Genomic DNA, 21651 nt, shown 5'->3' with positions numbered 1-21651 from the left:
ATGGATGCCCCCAGAAGCAAGCCAGACATCCACAGGATTTTACTAATCTCGGTAAGGTTACTACTAAAGAGCGGTCCACCCATCGCAATCATCTGAAAAGACATTATTATAAAAGGAGGAGAGAATCCTATGGGATCTGTTACTTCCAGTCAATAAAAAGGAACCAACTCTGCCAAGGATATGGCTCATGTTGTATGATATGTACTAAAGTGGAGTGTCTCAAAAATAAGAGCTAAACTAAATCTGTATATTTGTCTCAATTCTGATAAATCGAAGAAACAAGGGACTTTCATATAGCATAATGGAGAGCTTGGCTACTCATACTTTGCATGTCATGCGGGAAAACAGTGGGCAGTACAAAGTGATAAATTCTGTCATATGCACTGTCCGAGATGTAGAACCTTCAAGGGTTCAAGACCCAAAATAGGTTAGTGGACCCATTGTTGGAAACAAAATACTACACCAAAATGCTGAAGGGCAAGAAATCTAAGGGTACCTGACAAGTCACGGAACACTGGTAGGATACCAGTATAATTATTCCATCCTGTCTAGGAGAGAAAAGCAGGTAATTACAGAACTGTCATGGACACTTAATCCTTTGAGGACTAAGGTGGGATAAGCAATGAATAGATACACTGGGATACTAGAGTACTAGATACTACTACTTCCTCCCCCAAACTATGCGACTTTTCAATTCCACCCGGGAGGGTAAACGTTAACATTATATAAAGTTATTGTCTGTTTTTACCTGCATTATTATCAATCTTTAATTTAATATTGTTTTTTGTATCAGTAAGGTGCTGCTGGAGTATGTGAATTTCCCCTTGGGATTAATAATCTATCTATCTATCTATCTAGAGAGAGAGCGAGTTGGGGACCACTAGCCCAATGTTCCGGTTGTAAAGTCAGTTACCTCAGATCCTAGACGTTACTCCTGGTTTGGATCCAGAATATAAACTGGTGAGAGGCTTAAGGCCATGGTAAGCCTGAGAAGTAACTCCATTTAGAGCGACAGAAGTACAGTGTGGCAGGAGGAAGAGCGGTCAGGTTCAAAAGAAAGAGGAGTATAAGGGTGAACACTGTGATGGTGTTAGAGAGGAAGGCCAATGGCTTAGCCATTCCACTGCTGAGACTTGGCAACTACCTGTAAAGGCAACCACTTTGGACAGGAGAGTGTTTATGTTCTACTTTTTTTTAAAATTCTGTATTCTTCCTTATGTAACTGCTCCCTGTTTATATTAAGCAGTTTATGTTAAGGTAATACAAGCATGCCATCAAGTATGACACAGTAATCAAGTCTATTGTGTTTTATAATGAATATCCCAAATATCTGGGACAGAAAGGCCACAATTTGGTTTCAATAGATTACCATCACAAACACCTTTTGTTTGCACTTTAAATTTTAACTATTAAAAAGACATCCAATACATTATACATTATCTGTAAAGTAAATTGGGCATTGTAAAAATGTGTGTGTAAACCTTTCAAGGAGTTGTTGGGAGCACTGTTAACTACATTATTTTTATACTTTAACTTCTGCAATTGTCTGATGTTAAACTGTGTTAAAATAGTTCTATTCAGTTCAACATTTTCTTCTGATTACATTTATGAAGAAATGCAGCAGCAAATGTTCAAAATCTTCAATGTGTGCTTTGAGTTTGCATCGTCCTGATTGTTTAAATAGTTTATATTCAGACAGGAGCTTTGAATGTGGCCCACAGCTGAAAAGTACTAATCCTTGACACCTGTTGTGAAATGTGACCCATATGAGCTGCATAATCTAAAGCTATTATTGTCATCTGGGTCAGGTACGACATATAAAAGCAAGTGAGCTCAAATCAATTAGTTTTGTTAGTGAGGAACAGGTCAGGTCAATCGGTTTGACTCCATGTGAATGAGGTACACGCTAAACTAATGTAAGCGGATAGGCTCCCTAGGATAGGAGGCAACTAATATATTGTTTCACATTATTAGCTTTAGGGTGAATTGGTTCCCTTTGATTTCACTTCTCAAGGTTTCTACATGTGCGTGAAGCGATAAGAAAGAAAGCAGAGTTCATCGTAAAGTAACAGCTGTAGTGAAGAGTTAGAGAATTTGAAGATTAGTCAGGCTTATGTGGAGGAAATGTGTCCAAAACGGAATCTAAAAGATGAAAATATGAATTATGAGCTAGGATTAGGAGATAAAAGAATTATATTAAAAGTTACATGCATCACATAATAAAAGGAAAATAACTGCTTCATAGCTCAAGCATAATAATTCATAGTAATAAGGTGTAAGATATTAAATCTGTTTCTGAGAATTTACAGAAATATTTTAGTGTAGAGTTTAGTTATGGTTAATAATCAATTAAACAATATTTATGTTTATCTCTCTTCTGCTTTTAAAAATGTGAATCATATAGGTGTAAACGCTTAAATCATAAAACAGATAAGTAAAAGATGCTGTAAAATAAGGAAATTAATAGTATGAGACATTACCGAAATGCAATGGACCAGAGAATGACAGAATAAGACAGGAGAGATACTGTTTCACTAATAGGCTAGACTTTTACAAAAGATTTAACAAAAGCTTTTGTTAATTATATGGAGTTGTTACTGCCGGGATAAATCCTGATCAACCAGCAAGGCATTTTCAGCACAAGGCTAATTCTGCCTCATTGCACTTGGGAGCAATACCAGAGGTTTTATGAAATGAGGCAAGGTTTTACAGTGCATGCTCTGATTAAGTATTCATTTTTGCCATATAAGTACATTGTAAATATATGAAGGACACTTTTGAATTTGTTAGATGTTTATTTTATCATGTACATTTTGAATATATTTGACTACTTTTAGCAAGTACATTCTGCTATTGTACTGCAATTTTGCCTAGGGACCAAAAAAACATCTATCAGTTAAAAGGATAATAATAATAATTTAATAATTATTAATTTAATAATATCTTAATAATAATAATAATAATACTAATAATGCAGCCCACCATTTTCAGAACCCATTTTGTTTTACTGGTTTGAAGGGAGCCGGAGCCCATCCCAGTAACAACATTGGCACCAAGTCTAAATTGATTACCTTTTCTGTGTATCATGTGAGTAACTAATTATTAGATTGTGTGTTTCATGATTTCTGAACATATCAATGGTTACAGGAATGTTATAGAGTAGAGGTTTTCAAATTAGGGGCTTACCAGACTGCGTTTTGGGGAGCTGTGGCACTCCTGGTGAGGTTTGCATAAAAAAAAAAGAGGAATTCATTCCAATTTTGAAGATTGTCTTTAAATTACCCCCTGTAGTTTCTAAATAAACATAACTAAAAATGTTTTGCAATTGTTCCATGAAAGCAGTACTTTATCAATGTAGTTAAAGTCTAGTGCTGAAGTTCTCAGCCCGATGAGAGTGGGCCTGAAAAGGGAACCGAGTCTCTGTGTCATGCTGAGCTGCATTTCAGTTCCACCGCCCTGTATCATGGTGCTCTTGCGGCGTGTCTCCACTTCTCTCTCATTCTCCGACTCCATGTCCACTTTCCCTGCCAACTTATGCTTGTGGAGTCTGAGGTGACGGCTTGCTCCTCAACTCTTCGCTAGGATGGAGACTGTTTAAGAATGATGTGCCAAGCCCAATTAATTTTTGCGAAACAGTGTACAGTAAACTGTTGAGTGTGTCTTGGACACCATGACACAAGCTGTCTGAAATACAGTATGTCACTCTCTCTCTCGCTCTCTCTGTCTTTCTGTCACAGGTCTGGTGTACCAATGTTACAATATTTTTGGTTTTGGTAAGCTTTTTTACTGTATCATCATCTGCAGAGCAATTTTAGAAATTGGAAGACTAATGCAGAATATACAATGAGGAAGAAAGATGATTGTTAACAATTGTTATTAATAAAATGCATGGATCTAACATTTCACTTTAGGGTTATTAATACAATATTAATTAACAGCAAAAAGCTTTTCGTGTTGCCAATGTTTGCGAACCTTTGTCCTTCCTTAAAACAATAAATACAGGAAAAGGCTGAAGGTGGAAGCTAAACTGGGCAGCCATGAAGCAGGTGTAGCCTACACATTGACTTGAAACTATCTGTGAGCTATTTATCTCTGTTTCGACTATAAAGGTATATATGTTAATTGACTGCTGCTTTTGATCTTAATTCAAACATAACTGTAACATTTTTGTAAAGGTGAAGTATTGACAGACCTTTTTTAAATCCATATCAAATTATACTACTGTTTTTACACAAAAAATAATTAATGACAAAATGATTTGTCATATGCATGAGTAACTGAAAAATGGACCAACAAAAAAAACTAAAATCCCTTATTAAAATTCCAAAATGTAATATTGGTTGGGGGATTAAGGAAATGTCACCATTAGTTGTGCCTGGAACCAGTTCAGTACAGTACATGACAACATAAGATAAATAGAAATGGTGATACCTCAAAACATTTCAATTTCTGTAGGTGCTATGCCAAGAAAAAAAGGGTTGAGTACCCCACCTTAGAGCTGACACATGATATTTGATCACATATTCATCAAAAGTCTGCTATAGCTAAGAACTTGCTTAGAATAACAGGCCTGCTATTGTCCAGAATCATACTGTGCTACTGCAGTTAGCAGAAACCAAGATCCAGGATAATACCGAGCTTTGCTACTTTGGGTGGGAGTAGGGTGTGCTGACCAGGCGGTACAGCATTTTAGGGGGCCTTGATTTACAAAAAGTTTGGGAACCCCTGATATAGAGAAAAAAAAAAGAGATTATGTGTGCATTTGACTAGCAATGTTTCAGTTTCGATAAAAAGTATTAGACAAAGACAGAGCTAAGGAAAGCCACCACAGTGACGATGTGTTCAGAGTTGACTATTAAGGGAACCAGGCGAAGTTCTTAACATTTTTCCCATGCTAGTGTGGGTTTCCTCTCACAATACAATTCTATTGACATTTCTAGATTTTCACGCCTGCTCTGAAATGTACTGACATGCCGTCCAAGAGAGTGTTGGTGCAGAGTGGCCAGACACAGAAGAGGAATATGCTCCAGAATGACTTAGGCAGAAGTAGGCAGAGGAAGGTTAACCAAATTAATGTAATCTTTCACGTTAAAAGGAAACAATACTGCACAAATTTACATCTGACAATGCATTCAAAACATGAGTACAATCTCTAATACTCCCTAAATTATTTAGATAGATAGATAGATAGATAGATAGATAGATAGATAGATAGATAGATAGATAGATAGATAGATAGATAGATAGATAGATAGATAGATAGATAGATAGATACTTTATTAATCCCAATGGGAAATTCACATTCTTCAGCAGCAGCATACTGATACAATAAATAATATTAAATTAAAGAATGATAATAATGCAGGTGAAAAACAGACAATAACTTTGTATAATGTTGAATGTTAACGTTTACCCCCCCGGGTGGAATTAAAGAGTCGCATAGTTTGGGGGAGAAACGATCTCCTCAATCTGTCAGTGGAGCAGGACAGTGACAGCAGTCTGTCGCTGAAGCTGCTCTTCTGTCTGGAGATGATACTATTAAGTGGATGCAGTGGATTCTCCATAATTGATAGGAGCCTGCTGAGCGCCCTTCGCTCTGCCACAGATGTTAAACTGTCCAGCTCCATGCCAACAATAGAGCTTGCCTTCCTCACCAGTTTGTCCAGACGTGAGGCGTCTTTCCTCTTAATGCTGCCTCCCCAGCACACCACTGCGTAGAAGAGGGTGCTCGCCACAACTGTCTGATAGAACATCTGCAGCATCTTATTGCAGATGTTGAAGGACGCCAGCCTTCTAAGGTAGTATAACCGGCTCTGTCCTTTCTTGCACAGCGCATCAGTATTGGCAGTCCAGTCTAATTTATCATCCAGCTGCACTCCCAGATATTTATAGGTCTGCACCATCTGCACACAGTCACCTTTGATGATCACTGGGTCTATGAGGGGTCTGGGCCTCCTAAAATCCACCACCAGCTCCTTGGTTTTGCTGGTGTTCAGGTGTAGGTGGTTTGAGTCGCACCATTTAACAAAGTCATTGATTAGGTCCCTATACTCCTCCTCCAGCCCATTCCTGATGCAGCCCACGATAGCAGTGTCATCAGCGAACTTTTGCACATGGCAGGACTCCGAATTGTATTGGAAGTCCGATGTATATAGGCTGAACAGGACCGGAGAAAGTACAGTCCCCTGTGGCGCTCCTGTGTTGCTGACCACAATGTCAGACGTGCAGTTCCCAAGATGCACATACTGAGGTCTGTCTTTAAGATAGTCCACGATCCATGCCACTAGGTATGAATCTAATCCCATCTCTGTCAGCTTGTCCCTAAGGAACAGAGGTTGGATTGTGTTGAAGGCGCTAGAGAAGTCTAGAAACATAATTCTTACAGCACCACTACCTCTGTCCAAGTGAGAGAGGGATCGGTGTAGCATATAGATGATGGCATCCTCTGCTCCCACCTTCTCCTGATATGCAAACTGCAGAGGGTCAAGGGCGTGTTGAACCTGTGGCCTAAGGTGGTGAAGCAGCAGCCTCTCCATGGTCTTCATCACATGTGATGTCAGAGCAACAGGCCGAAAGTCATTCAGCTCACTAGGACGTGATACCTTTGGGATTGGGGTGATACAAGATGTTTTCCAAAGCCTCGGGACTCTCCCCTGTTCCAGGCTCAGGTTGAAGATGCGCTGTAGAGGGCCCCCCAGCTCCGATGCACAGACCTTCAGCAGTCGTGGCGATACTCCATCTGGACCCGCTGCTTTGCTGGCACGAAGTCTCCTCAGCTCTCTGCTCACTTGCGCTGTTGTAATTATGGGTGGGGATGTCTTTCCTATGCTGGTATCAGCAGAAGGATGTGTGGAGGGTGCAATACTCCAAGCTGAGAGTGAGAGTGGGTTAGGGTGGTCAAACCTGTTAAAGAAGTTGTTCATTTGGTTTGCTCTCTTCACATCTCTCTCAATGGTGGTACCCCGCTTCGAGCTGCAGCCAGTGATGATCTTCATCCCATCCCACACTTCCTTCATGCTGTTATTCTGCAACTTCTGCTCCAGCTTTCTCCTGTACTGCTCCTTCGCCTCCCTGAGCTGGACTCGGAGTTCCTTCTGCACGCGCTTGAGCTCATGCTGATCACTGTCTTTAAAGGCCCTTTTCTTCTGGTTCAAAAGGCCCTTGATGTCACTTGTAATCCATGGCTTGTTGTTAGCATAGCAGCGTACAGTTCTTACTGGAACTACAGTGTCCATACAGAAGTTGATGTAGTCAGTAGTGCAGTCAACAACTTCCTCAATGTTCTCATTATGAGATTATTTAATGGCTGCTGCAGAGATGTTTTTGAACAGACTTGTAAGGGGATGCAAGAAATGATGGTAGATGAAATGAGTTTTTGTCACTACTGACTTGGAAACATTTTCCTTGAAAGACTTAGATTGGACAGAATAAAAAACACAAGGAAATAAAAGTTTGATTGCCAGCTTTGAAAATCCGTACAAGTTTTAAATGAGCACTTTGTAAAGATATTGCCAAGAAATACATCTTTCCATTGTTGTAACCGAAACATTTCAGAGGCTGCTCTACCATCAGTGAACTTGTCCATGAATATGATGCCAGTCTTTTATAGAGTGACCATAAATGCAATCACAAATACATTTGCATCGAAGCAATATAGAGATGCTAATCATTCTGATCTCTGAAAAAAGACAAAACAAAACAAAACAAAATGGGAGTCCAGTAAGCACTTCTTATCAGATCGGCCACATGGGCCAAAGTCTTGTGTGTCAGCTTTGTTAAATAAAATGCCATCTTATATTATATAGCTTGTAGACAGGCTGAGTGGCATAGTGGTTAAAACTCTGGACTTTAAACTCTAAAGTTGTGTCAAATCCCCCTACTTACACTGAGTGACCAGGAGCAAGTCTGTTCATCTGCCTGTGCTTTAATTGGAAAAACAAAAGAAATGTAAGTAATGGGCACCTCATATGTTGTGAGTTACCATAAAGGTAAATAAATAATAATATCTTGTAACGCTCTTGCACCAGGCTCCAACACTTAATCCTACTTTAGATTAAGCAGGTCACAATATGGATAGTTAGACAAATGCCAGAAACAAACATTAAGAAATGAAAAGGATGGTTAATGTTGATCTGAGGCACTTGTTCTCTTATACAGTGAATACCAAAGTGTGTAGGTCTAGTCAACAACATACATAAAGCAATACAGTGCATACAAGAGCAAAGACTTATGTTTTGTTGTGGACTCCCACACACCACAAGCCATGTCGTAACTTCTGGTGCTCAGCCGCAGAAACACAACATCTGGATTACAATGGCTCTCAGAAGCTGCTTCTTATCAACCTGAGCTAATAGGAGACCCCCAGCTTTTGGCCGAGGAGATACAGCTTATGACCACTGCAGGTAGAGCACTTCCCGGTGACATCAGCTGAGCTCTTTTTCTCACTCAGATCCCACCATACTGTACAGCACCACCTGCACAACTTTTTTTAGGGTTACAACATAAACGTTGTCAGAAGAAGTTGAAGGAGCTGAATCTTTCCTCCCAGGCTAAATTACTTGGCAATATACTTTAGACATATAAAATTATGAAACAACCAAAATCGATAGCACCCCGATTCTCTTGATTCACTAACACAATGTCTGACTTGTATTTCTGAATGGATGAATAGTAATTTTCTCAAGCTAAATAAAGAGAAAACTGAAATCTTAGTGATTGGCAATAATGGATACAATGAGGCTATTAGAAATAAACTGGATGCATTAGGATTAAAAGTCAAGACGGAGGTGAAAAGCTTAGGGGTAACTGTTGACTGTAATCTGAATTTTAAATCGCATATTAATCAGATCACTAGGACAGCATTTTTTCACTTAAGAAACATAGCAAAAGTTAGACCTCTTATATCATTGAAAGATGCTGAGAAATTAGTTCACGCGTTTGTTTTCAGTCGACTAGATTACTGTAACGCACTCCTCTCAGGACTACCCAAAAAAGACATAAATCGTTTGCAACTAGCGCAGAATGCAGCTGCTAGAATCCTAACTAGGAAAAGAAAATCCGAGCACATTTCTCCAGTTTTGATGTCACTACACTGGTTACCTGTGTCATTCAGGATTGACTTTAAAATTCTGCTTATGGTTTATAAAGCCTTAAATAATCTCGCCCCATCTTATATATCGGAATGTCTGACGTCTTATATTCCAAATCGTAACCTCAGATCCTCAAATGAGTGTCTCCTTAGAATTCCAAGAGCAAAACTTAAAAGAAGTGGTGAGGCAGCCTTCTGCTGTTATGCACCTAAAATTTGGAATAGAGTGCCAGTAGGAATTCACCAGGCTAATACAGTGGAGCACTTTAAAAAACTGCTGAAAACACAGTACTTTAACATGGCCTTCTCATAACTTCACTGTAATTTAATCCTGATACTCTGTATATCCAATTCATTATAATAACTATTCATTCAAAATCTGTACTAACCCCTACTCTCTCTTCTGTTTCCTTTTCCGGTGTCCTTTTGGTGGTGGCTTGTGCCACCACCATCTACTCAATGCACCGTGATGTTCCAGCAGTGATAGATTAAAAGCCAGAAGTCTGCATGACCATCATCATCAACTCCTTCCGTGAGAACCCTAATTACAAAGAGGACTATTTCATTTATGTTAGGTAGAATGCCCAGAGGGGACTGGGTGTTCTCGTGGCCTCGGACCCCCTGCAGATTTTATTTTTTTCTCCAGCCTTCTGGAGTTTTTTTTTGTTTTTTCTGTCCCCCCCGGCCATTGGACCTTACTCTTTTTCTATGTTAACTAATGTTGTCTTATTTTAATTTCCTATTTTGTCTTTTATTTTTATTTTCCTCATTATGTAAAGCACTTTGAGCTACATTTTGTATGAGAATGTGCTATATAAATAAATGTTGTTGTTGTTGTTTATTAAAGCAAATGTCCTAGAGGACAATGAAACCAAAACAATGTATTTGCTTTTGGTATGCTAAGACCTGTGGGCTGCTGAGTGAAGTGTGTTGTAATGTAGGTTGATTAAATTTAACACAAGGTCAGGCTACTAGTGTGAAAGGACCTGTACAGTCACCAGTGAGTTGTGCAGAGATGGAAGCACCATGTCAGGAAAGGAAAAGCCAGGCACAGCACTGCTTGAGTATTTAGTACAGTGCTGCCCATGTTGGTGTATTTTATTTTACTCTTTATTGAGTTGACAAGACAGTGATGGGACAGTTTATCACATGATGTTTCAGATTTCTGCAGCTTGCTGACTTACTTTACAGATCAGAATGGCCTAAGGTCTAGACCAGGGGTGTCGAACTCTGGGCCTGGAGGGCCGCAGTGGCTGCAGGTTTTCATTCTGACTCTTTTCCTAATCAGTGACTGGTTTTCAGTGCTAATTAACTCCTTTTCCCTTCATTTTAATAGCCCTGTTTTTAAAGATTCGGTTCTCTGAATTGATTCATTTCATCATTAAATGGAAGCCAAACAGAAATGAGATGTGAAACGAGCCAACAGATGACCAGCTAAACTGGGATTTCAAACTCCAACCAACTTTACTCCAACCAGTTTCTTAATGAGAAGCCAATTCTTTGTGTTAATTAAACTCGTTATTTAATTCCACGGCTTGTTGCTGCTCTCATTCTGCCACAGCAGACATTTACAAAACTGTTGATCTTTCGTTTTTTTCTAAGAAAAACTTTACCGAGACCTTCACCTTTCTTTATTTTCAAATATTGTGTGATGGGCGAAGGTGAGCTGGTCATGTGGCGGCTTGTTTTGTGCCTCATTATTGTTTGGCTGCTAATTAAAGAAAAAGAAACAACTAAGGGGGTCTGAGACAAGTTAATTATAAATAAGGCAAAAGAAGTTAATTAGCAGCAAAAACTGGTCACCAATGAAGAAGATGGTTAGAATGAAAACCTGTAGCTACTGCGGCCCACCAGGACTGGAGTTCAACACCTGTGGTCTAGACAGTATAGATGTTTGGCCACAATGCATCTCCAGGGCAGTATGGATCTGTGAGCAGCACACTTTTTTTCATCTAATTTTGCTTTGCTTATTAGAGTATATGGCTCATCAGAGGTAAAGAACTTGAACTCTGATTTACTGCAGACTGCAATCTTGATCTGTCACTCTTAAAACTGAAAAAAGTGAGGAGATTGCTTGTTTAAATGATGTCTGTTTACTTTGCAGCAGCATTCACCTCAGGTCAGGGCAGATGTCAAATTGGAATTGTTAGATATGAACTGTACATTAAAAGAATAGCCATGGTGTAACTGATATCATTCTAGCATTTGGCTGTAAAACTAATAACGATATTTGGTCTTTTCATATTCATTGTTCTTTATCATCCTGGGTGCCTATAGCATCTGCATTTATATTCCTACATGTAAGCATACACAAATTGTGTCATTTGTTCATGGCTTTCATTCTTTCTACATGTTTGATTCTAACTCTAATTCAGAACTTTGTCTTTCATGCATTAATCTATTATTTGGTGTTTAGCGTTTGATATTAGTTTGTATCCTGTGTTATTAATGTAATCTTTGCTTTTATTCCTATTGTAATCCTTTGTGAAGCTCTTTGAGAAAGGTATTATATACTGTCACAAACTCCACACAGAGCCATAGCAAGGTTTGGGGCAGCCACCTGTATAATTGGTATCCTGGCTGCAAAGTTGAAAAATGAATACAACACTGATGTGCACAAAACTGAGTCCAAAACAGAACTGAGGGATTAGGGGAAAGGTGGAGGCTTTTAAAGGGGAAGACAGGAAGTGAGGTCAAAGGGGTCGGGCTGACAAAGGTCTTCAGCCATAGGCTCGAGCCAGGACGTGACATCAAAGGGGCCGGAGCCTGCAAGGTCTTCCTCCATAGGCTCGGACCCGGAAATGACGTCAAGAGGGCCAGGTGAGATCTCTCGTGAATGGTCTGCAGAAAAGGGAGAAAAAGAGTCAGTACACTCTGCCACATCCTGGTCTGGTTCAGAATTGCCCTTACCCAAGCCTGTTAGGTGCCTCCCATGCGCACGTGTGTGAAAATACATGTATTATTATTATTTTTTTTTTTATTATTATTATTACATATGGTATGAACTTCTAGTTTAGAAGTGTCTTGAGAGAGCACACAACTCAGGCACTATCTGTTTTTTTTTATTTGTGAATTTCCCTTTGGGATTAATAAAGTATCTATCTATCTATCTATCTATCTATCTATCTATCTATCTATCTATCTATCTATCTATCTATCTATCTATCTATCTATCTATCTATCTATCTATCTATCTATCTATCTATCTATCTATCTATCTTTGAAACACATTAGAAAATTATCTAAAATCTGTTTTTCCCAGCATAAAATATCACAAAATTAAGAAGGTTTCTAAATATGGAAGATGCTGAGAAATTCACAGAAGTGTTAATTTCTAGTAGCATTGATGGCTGTAATGCGTTATTCATCCATCCATCCATCCATTTTCCAACCCGCTGAATCCGAACACAGGGTCACGGGGGTCTGCTGGAGCCAATCCCAGCCAACACAGGGCACAAGGCAGGAAACAATCCTGGGCAGGGTGCCAACCTACCGCAGGACACACACAAACACACCCACACACCAAGCACACACTAGGGCCAATTTAGAATCGCCAATCCACCTAACCTGCATGTCTTTGGACTGTGGGAGGAAACCGGAGCGCCCGGAGGAAACCCACGCAGACACGGGGAGAACATGCAAACTCCACGCAGGGAGGACCCGGGAATCGCACCCAGGTCCCCAGATCTCCCAACTGCGAGGCAGCAGCGCTACCCACTGTGCCACCGTGCCGCCCTGCGTTATTCACTGGCTGTGCAAATCATTCTATTTGCAGCTTTCATTTAGTTCAAAATGTCGCAGCAAGAATCATTACAAGAACTAGAAAGTACAACCACATAACTCCTGTTCTTAATTCTTTAAACTAGCCTTCATATGAGCAGACCTGCTTATTTTTTCTGAACTTATCATCACATACAAACAGAATGCACATTAAGAGCTCAAGATACCAGCCTGCTAATTATTCCAGGGATTAATAAAATAACATTGGGAGGTCAAGCTTTTAGTTACAGGGCCCCGAAGCTGTTTAAAGATCTGCCTGCTGTTGTAACAGATGTCCCTTCAGTCTCAGTTTTTAAATCCGACTGACGATTCACTGCTTTCGTCTTGCACTGTGGTCCTCAAAGTATAGCCATGATGGCTGCAGATTTTTGTCCCATCCTACTTCTTCTCTTAATTGGACTCCTACTTTAATTAAGAAAGTTGTTATATCCCAGTTCTATGTTTTTACCATCATCCATAAATGTAAAACTTGTTAAGCCTTATTTTTCCATTTAAATATATATATATATTTTTTTTTAATTGCTGCATATATAGACAATTATTTACTAACAAACAAACAAGTGGGTAACACTGAAGTACTTGTTCCTTTCAGTGTCTTCTCTGTTTATCATTAATTGTCGGTATTCAGATACAATTGAGAAAGCAAAGTCTGCAAAAAATGTGAGTTAAGAAATAACAAAACAAATAAGCATTTCAAGACACAGAAAAATACAAATATGTCTTAATTTCCTAAAAGTGTAAATCTGACACTACTGTACTTTTCTAAATGCAAAATAAAAGGAAAAAAATGGGCCAGCTAATTAAACAATTAGATTAAGTAAGGGTAGCAATGACTGAATGCAAAAGAAACTGGTTGGAACAAAAACCTGGAGGCCTTAAGGACTGAACATTGAGAACCACTGGTCTAGCATAACCTGACTAGAGCTGCTGATTAGCTGCAGTGCATAATTTCTGTTTGTTAGACATGGGTATAAAAATAGAATTTTGAGCTGTTCCTCAATTCTGTATCTCACCTTGGTGTCCTGCTGTGGCACTTAGTGCCACTGCTCTAGTGCCAAGCTGTTTCCCTGCTCATGGAAAGTCAGCTGAGATACTGGGATCCTTTGAAACAATGGATGGTAAGATTCTGTCATCATATTAGATGTCCCAGATAGATAGGTAACATAGACTATATGCTAGAATTTCCAGGAAGGGGTGGACAGCCAGCTAGCCGAAGCTTGAGGACTTTATCTGACTTTTCTGCTATATTTGACTGTGGACCTTCCAGAGGTTTATTTTCTCCAGGGATGCTGCTGACTGGAATTATAGTTTCCCTTCTCCTCTGTTGACAACTGGCCGCAGTACAGCAATGATGTAATGGACAGATATTGCTGAGCTCCATTTATATATTTATTATATATTTATGTTTATTTATATATTTATTATATATTTATTTAGTCCATTTATATATATGCCATTTATCAGTTTCAGACTGCTTTATTGCTGTTTAAACACGTCTTTTTTTATGTGGACTCATTATGTAATATTAATTTATAAAGTCTGGATTTGTTTCTACCTGTCTACTTGTTACTGCCATCTGCGCAGACACTCTGTGAAGAGCACCATACTAAAATAAACTGAATTCAATTGAAAATATGAGTCGCGCCAAGATGTAGTGGGAAGTGATCACTTTTGTAGGACATGAGCAGTAAGTTTAAAATGCAGTCATTTTCAAATTGGGAAGCAACATCCAAAACAGCTAAACTGGAGTTACCGTTGATTATACCCTGCCATTAGCTTGTCACCATGAACATTTTTGCTTTAGGTTTAGACAATCATTTCAGGTATGATGAATGCGTATTATTGATTGTTGACTTTTCCAACACTTGCATTAACTCCATATTAGATGCAAGTTTTTAATTAGTGTCATCCCTTGTACTAAGTGGTGGTCAGTTACACTTCTATTTATAAGTGATGCCATCTGCTGCTTGTATACTTGAAACATAGAGATGTAAACATAATGCTGGGAACTGAGGTGGGCAAAGCATTGACAAGTATTAGGTACAACCTAGTGTTTTTAAAAACCCAGTTGTCTTTTAAATCCTCTGCATATCACATGTGAACCTTTCCCAATTGCCAACGTTTCTGGAAGCTTGACAAAACTCAGAAACCAGATAAATATGCTGATCAATCAGCTTATTATATTCTGCTTCTCTTCCTGTACTGCACTGTCAAAGCAAAACTTTTACAGATAAGTCTATACTTATTTTTGTGCAGTGACCTCTACCAGCAATAAGCCCTTAGCAAATTATCGCTGAAAAAAAAAATGGACATTAAATTCTACTGAAAGTTTCAAAGATAAAATTGTGTAGTACGATGGTATAGATTAGCTGCCAATTGTTTGCATATAATATTTTAAATAAGGGCCTCATTTCAGAAATAAAGATGTAGGAGAGTTTGGCTTGAAATTCATTTACCCCTTGGGAACAATTATTGGCAAGAAGATAATAATAATGAACAGCTAGATCCTGAAAACAACTTCTAACATTACTTACATCACACTGTTGTTGTTTATTTTCTTAGCAAGTCCTGGCTGCTTTATAGCTTTCAGTTAAGTTTGCATACATGTGAAAATTATTAAATTGCTCTAAGCATATTCATTTGTGGGCTTTTACATGATAAAACTAATTCAATTTTAGAAATGTTCCACTGGCTTAAAAATGTTTTTGTAGAACTAAACACCTTGCAATTTCTTAATTGCCTTTTAAACGTTGTCTCTTTTAATTCCTGTTGTATCACAGATCCTGGCATCAGTGTGAACAGTAAATTGAATTATCAAGTGAGCACGCTGAGTGGCCATTGTATTAGGTACACCTAAGTAATATAGTGCTGTTCCCAACTATCCCTCTAAATAGCCAAAATTTATTCCGTAACTAGAATCAATGAGGCGTTGCAGTAGAAGCACAACAGCGTTGGTTTTCAAGTTCCATAGTTATTGAAAAATAGCTGGTGGTAAATTTCAGCTATAAATATCTTATTCCATTTCATCCCATGGATTATCGATTGAATCGAGATCTGCTGAATGAGACCACAAGTGCATTAAAATGAATTCACCTGCATGTTATTAGAACATTTCTTATGCTTGTTGCATAGAGTGTTTGTCTCCTGAAGAAGACCGTTTACAAATAGGTACACTGATGCCGTGAACACAAGCATCAAATCTGCAGTGATCTTCACATATTTATGGAAAATTCATCACATCAGTATATCAATATCTTCATTAATCTGAACGGCTGGGTTATGACAAAAGAATTCTGAGTTTTTTTCATTTAAGAAAGTTTTGTTGTAAGGTAGTTATACTCACTAATCATGAGAGCTGGTGAAACACGACATGTTGGACTTCTCTACTCACTTTATAGGGCCCAGCATACTCCAGAATATTGTATTGCAACCATTAGTTTGCTGTCCTGACATTAAGTAGGCTGGATCTACTAATCCTTAGGAATTTGGCCATATTCTGGAACTCTTATTGGTGTGAATTAATATGGATTCATTAGAGCCGGTGAACTCTTTCCTGTCTTCTTTTGAATTGTACCCTGCCTATAGCAAGTTCACCTTCTCAGCAGCCATACTACCTGTGCTTCAGAACAGGTCGTCCACCAGAAGCTATGCATGTTCAGACCTGGTCAGTACTTGGATGGAAGACCATCTAGGTAAAGCTAGGGCCCTACTGGAAGAAGTGTTGGTGACACCAGCACTGAGCGCTTTCCCTGTGGTCTGTGTGTTGATCCCAATGCCCCAGTGCAGTAACGGACACACTTTGCTGTAAATATGGTGCCGTCCTTCGAATGAGATATAAAAGCCAAGATCCAGGCTCTCTGTGGTCATTAAAGATCCCTGGACAACTCTCGAAAACAGTACAGTTTATCCCAATGTCCTGGCTAAATTGCACTTTACAGCCTCATCCATTCTGGCCCCGTTATCATCCCCTGTCTGTAACTGGCTATCTCTCTCACCTCCTCAACACCTAATAGCTAATGTGTGGTGAGTGTATTGGCACAATAATGGCTGCCATTGCAACGTCCAGGTGGGTGCCACACATTGGTGGAGGCTGAAGTGATTCCCTTCTGTCTATATAAAGTGCTTTGAATGGCGAGAAAAGCACTATATAAGTGTAATTAATTGATTAAAATTTTGCGTTAACAGCCATTTCTCAATTTCAGAATACCAGCAGTCAAAATTCAAGTACTGTATTAACTGACTGACTATACCATAACTCTTATTCTACACAAGCAATGGCATGCTCGGTTGTCTTCAATAAGTGATGACACTTTATGAATGCTGTTTTTGATATAGCTGTGCACCGATAATCAAAAGTGCTGCTAATATGCCCAGGATTACCAGGTACTGAAAAATCTGCAGCCTAAATAGATAGATAGATAGATAGATAGATAGATAGATAGATAGATAGATAGATAGATAGATAGATAGATAGATAGATAGATAGATAGATAGATAGATAGATAGATAGATAGATACTTTATTAATCCCAAGGGGAAATTCACAAATATAGCTTGAAACCTGCCTGATGGCACTAACATCCAGCCTAATTAATGATGTACTTTCCCTTTTGACCATAATATATAGAATTAAAATAATAAAAAAGAAGAAAACAAAGATGTACACAGAACATCCTAACTATAATGGGTTTATAAATGGATCCCACCAGTTTTAACACACTCCGACTTCATTTACACTGTCGACTTTACTCTGTGCTACTCAAATTACATGGTGAAATGACTCGACTCGGATGCCCTACAAGCACACAAATCCCTTTGTCAAAAACATGTTTACTGTACACATACATTAATATATTGCACATTTAGCTATGACATAAATGCAGCCCTAAGCACATACAAGAAACGTTTTACTCTTTTTTCTGGACTTGCTTTGTTTTAATAATCCAAGATACAGTCATTTGCTGTATCAGTGACACAACTGCACCGTTTATGTTTTCTTAATTATCTACCTCAGCAAAAGCTCTTTAGATATAAGCTGCAAACTGTGATTGGCTTAAATATGAGACAGCAAGTTTTGAATCTGTGCTCAAACACACATTATAGTTTTTTTTTATTTACACTGCAATAAAAAACGAGAGAGTATAAAGATTTGGGGCACTCTGTGTAACAGATGAACAAAATAAAAAAACGATTAACACTCATTTGGAAGAAACGTCTAGCCATAGACTAAGCACAGATGCGGTGGTGCTGGTTAAAAGGCCGGAGGAGAGGAAGAGGTGGGTCTAGACAACCGCAAACCGGAAGTGACATCATGACTCGTGTAGTTGTCAATCATTGGATCTGAATATAAAAAAGTAGGAGACAAGCACTCTGTACACGACTGAGTCATGTTATGAATTGCCGTGATGAAATTCATGCAGGTTGTATTAGCCTTTGATTTCAGTTTTTGACTTTGATTTTCAGTGTGATGCTGAATTCAGCCCTCACTCGGTTGGTGATTTTGGCCTCCATTGACCGTTGTTACATCATTTTGTTCTCAAAGAAGTACACAGCATCACTCAGTAAAGCTTTTCCACTTATATACAGATACAGACTCAGATGCATCCACAGGACAGTCCCACCTCAATGTTTACAACCTACAACCTTCACTCTGACCACCAAAGTCAATTGGTAAATCAGTTCAGTTTGACATTAAATTTATTTGACATCTCTCTATTATAAAAAAAAATCTTGGAAGGAGACAAGTCGTGATTTTCTCGGAGAGACACTTATACGTCTCATGAGACGAGTCCAAACCCGGGGCCGGAAATAAAGGACAAAGAGTAGATGACAAAGTAAAATGTCGTAAAGTATTCAAAAATGTTGGCGTGATACACATGCAGAGCAGGTTAGAGATTATGGAAGTACGAATGATGATTTGAAAGTCTCAAAAAATGATAGTAAAGATCACATTAGTGCAACCAAATGGAAAATATTACTCGGAGACTTGTAGATCGTCTAATTCGTGTTGCCAGTGAGAATTAAGATTCCAAAAACGTTGTTGCGGTATGAAGTCCCATGAGACGGAGACTTTTAACGTGAGATTCTTTCAAGTCAGGCCCTATTTACATCTATTTTCAAATAAGACCACAGTCATCTAATCTCTCAGTCGTGTGAATGCTTTTGTTAGACACACTTCCTGCGCTCTCAGCTCTTATAAATTTTATCAGGTCAATAAATGTTGTAGATGACACGTCAATGACTAAGCGAAGAAAAAAGAGCATGGACAAACATTCGAAAAAGTCGTTTTATTTATTAGAGAGAAAGAAACAATATTCACTCACAGGCAGTTATACGTTTCGTTGTCACGATATAAGTCCAAACACGGAATCAAAATTCAATGCGATCTTGAAGAAAAGTTAATTCCAGATATTGTTTTTACTAAAGTTTTAAAGTAAAAGTGAAAATAATGCATATGTAACAATTCCCATGAAAATAACAATCTATTAAAATTGTATATCCGGTTAACTAAAACTGGGGTGGGCGAGCAAAGCGAGCAGGGGGCGGAGCCCCCATACTTTATTTAAATTTCCAAATACATATTTTTAAAAGCCCAAACCTCCATCCATCCATCCATCCATTGTCTCCCGCTTATCCGAGGTCGGGTCGCGGGGGCAGCAGCTTGAGTAGAGATGCCCAGACTTCCCTCTCCCCGGCCACTTCTTCTAGCTCTTCCGGGAGAATCCCAAGGCGTTCCCAGTCCAGTCGAGAGACATAGTCCCTCCAGCGTGTCCTGGGTCTTCCCCGGGGCCTCCTCCCGGTTAGACGTGCCCGGAACACCTCACCAGGGAGGCGTCCAGGAGGCATCCTGATCAGATGCCCGAGCCACCTCATCTGACTCCTCTCGATGCGGAGGAGCAGCGGCTCTACTCTGAGCCCCTCCCGGATGACTGAGCTTCTCACCCTATCTTTAAGGGAAAGCCCAGACACCCTGCGGAGGAAACTCATTTCAGCCGCTTGTATTCGCGATCTCGTTCTTTCGGTCACTACCCATAGCTCATGACCATAGGTGAGGGTAGGAACATAGATCGACTGGTAAATTGAGAGCTTCGCCTTGCGGCTCAGCTCCTTTTTCACCACGACAGACCGATGCAACGCCCGCATTACTGCGGATGCCGCACCGATCCGCCTGTCGATCTCACGCTCCATTCTTCCCTCACTCGTGAACAAGACCCCGAGATACTTGAACTCCTCCACTTGGGGCAGGATCTCGCTACCAACCCTGAGAGGGCACTCCACCCTTTTCCGGTTGAGGACCATGGTCTCGGATTTGGAGGTGCTGATTCTCATCCCAGCCGCTTCACACTCGGCTGCGAACCGATCCAGAGAGAGCTGAAGATCACGGCCTGATGAAGCAAACAGGACAACATCATCTGCAAAAAGCAGTGACCCAATCCTGAGCCCACCAAACCGGACCCCCTCAACACCCTGGCTGCGCCTAGAAATTCTGTCCATAAAAGTTATGAACAGAATCGGTGACAAAGGGCAGCCCTGGCGGAGTCCAACTCTCACTGGAAACGGGTTCATTTATTTTTTTTAACTAGCCCATTTTATCCAGAAAAATCCACCCATCTGGCCAGCCTGATTATGCATCACATTTTACTGCAGTGTGGAGTGTGTTCTAACCCTTTCTGGTCATGAATGGCTCTGTTGCTCACCTCCCAAGTTTGGATTACAATGTGAAGCTATTCCATACTTAGTTTCTGCTGGTCATTACTTTCACAATAATTGCTGGTGTTCAAGCAATATTTATGTATTCAGAATGGCATGAAGGCATTATTATAGGCACAGCAAAAATCAGCAAAGCTGGTCATTGATGTGTTTGAGTGTTGACCTCATTGGCGCACTGTAACTGGTATGACTGTTATAATGGCTTGTATTTATTTGCCTGTGCATTTTCAGTCTGAAACATCCATCCGTTTGTTCATGTGTCCCCTTCTAGACTAGGTTTACTAATTAGATCATGTAAACATACACATAGACTTGTTACCCCACAAACTACATATATATATATATATATATATATATATATATATATATATATATATATATATATATATATATATATATATGGTGTGCTAGCCTAATATGCTCCTAGCTTTTGTTGTTTAACACTGCATATTAGTAAATTACAAAAATCAGGATTTTAGCTCACCAGTTATTTACTGTATTATTCCACAGATAACTACTTTCTTGAAGAAAAAAATATTGATTGGATTATTATACTATAAAATATAATGTATAAGCAATTGGTAAAGACACTCAATAAGCTTAAACGAAAGTAATAGTCTGCAGGGCTTTGCGGCATTAGGAATAATCTGCTCTTTAACACCGGTGACTAAATCCTTGTTTGTCTTTGGCATATTATACTACATTCATCAAAACTTCTGAGACAATATTGTTACTTCATAACATTTTCTTTTCAAGCCACCCACTGTGCCCTAGGAATATTTAAGTGGAATGCAATTGTTCAGTTTTTGTATTTTTCAAATTGAAAAAGTGGCTGCTTTTTAGCCTAATTTGGCTCAGTTTAGCTGCTTTCCTTCTAAATTACCTCAATTCTTTTTCAATTTCAGAGTTATTTTCCTCAGCTCACTTGTGTTACCTTTGGTATTTGTGACCCGGTGCAATTTTTTGCACAGCAGGAAAGAATTGATCCAGTCTGTAGGCCCCTCACACAATAGCGAGAGAAAGCATTAACCTTAAACTGATGACCCTTCACACTGCTCAAGCGTTATGCATCTT

This window comes from Erpetoichthys calabaricus, chromosome 16 (assembly GCF_900747795.2).
Source record: "Erpetoichthys calabaricus chromosome 16, fErpCal1.3, whole genome shotgun sequence".
Lineage (NCBI taxonomy): Eukaryota > Metazoa > Chordata > Cladistia > Polypteriformes > Polypteridae > Erpetoichthys > Erpetoichthys calabaricus.
This window is presented reverse-complemented; position numbering follows the sequence as displayed.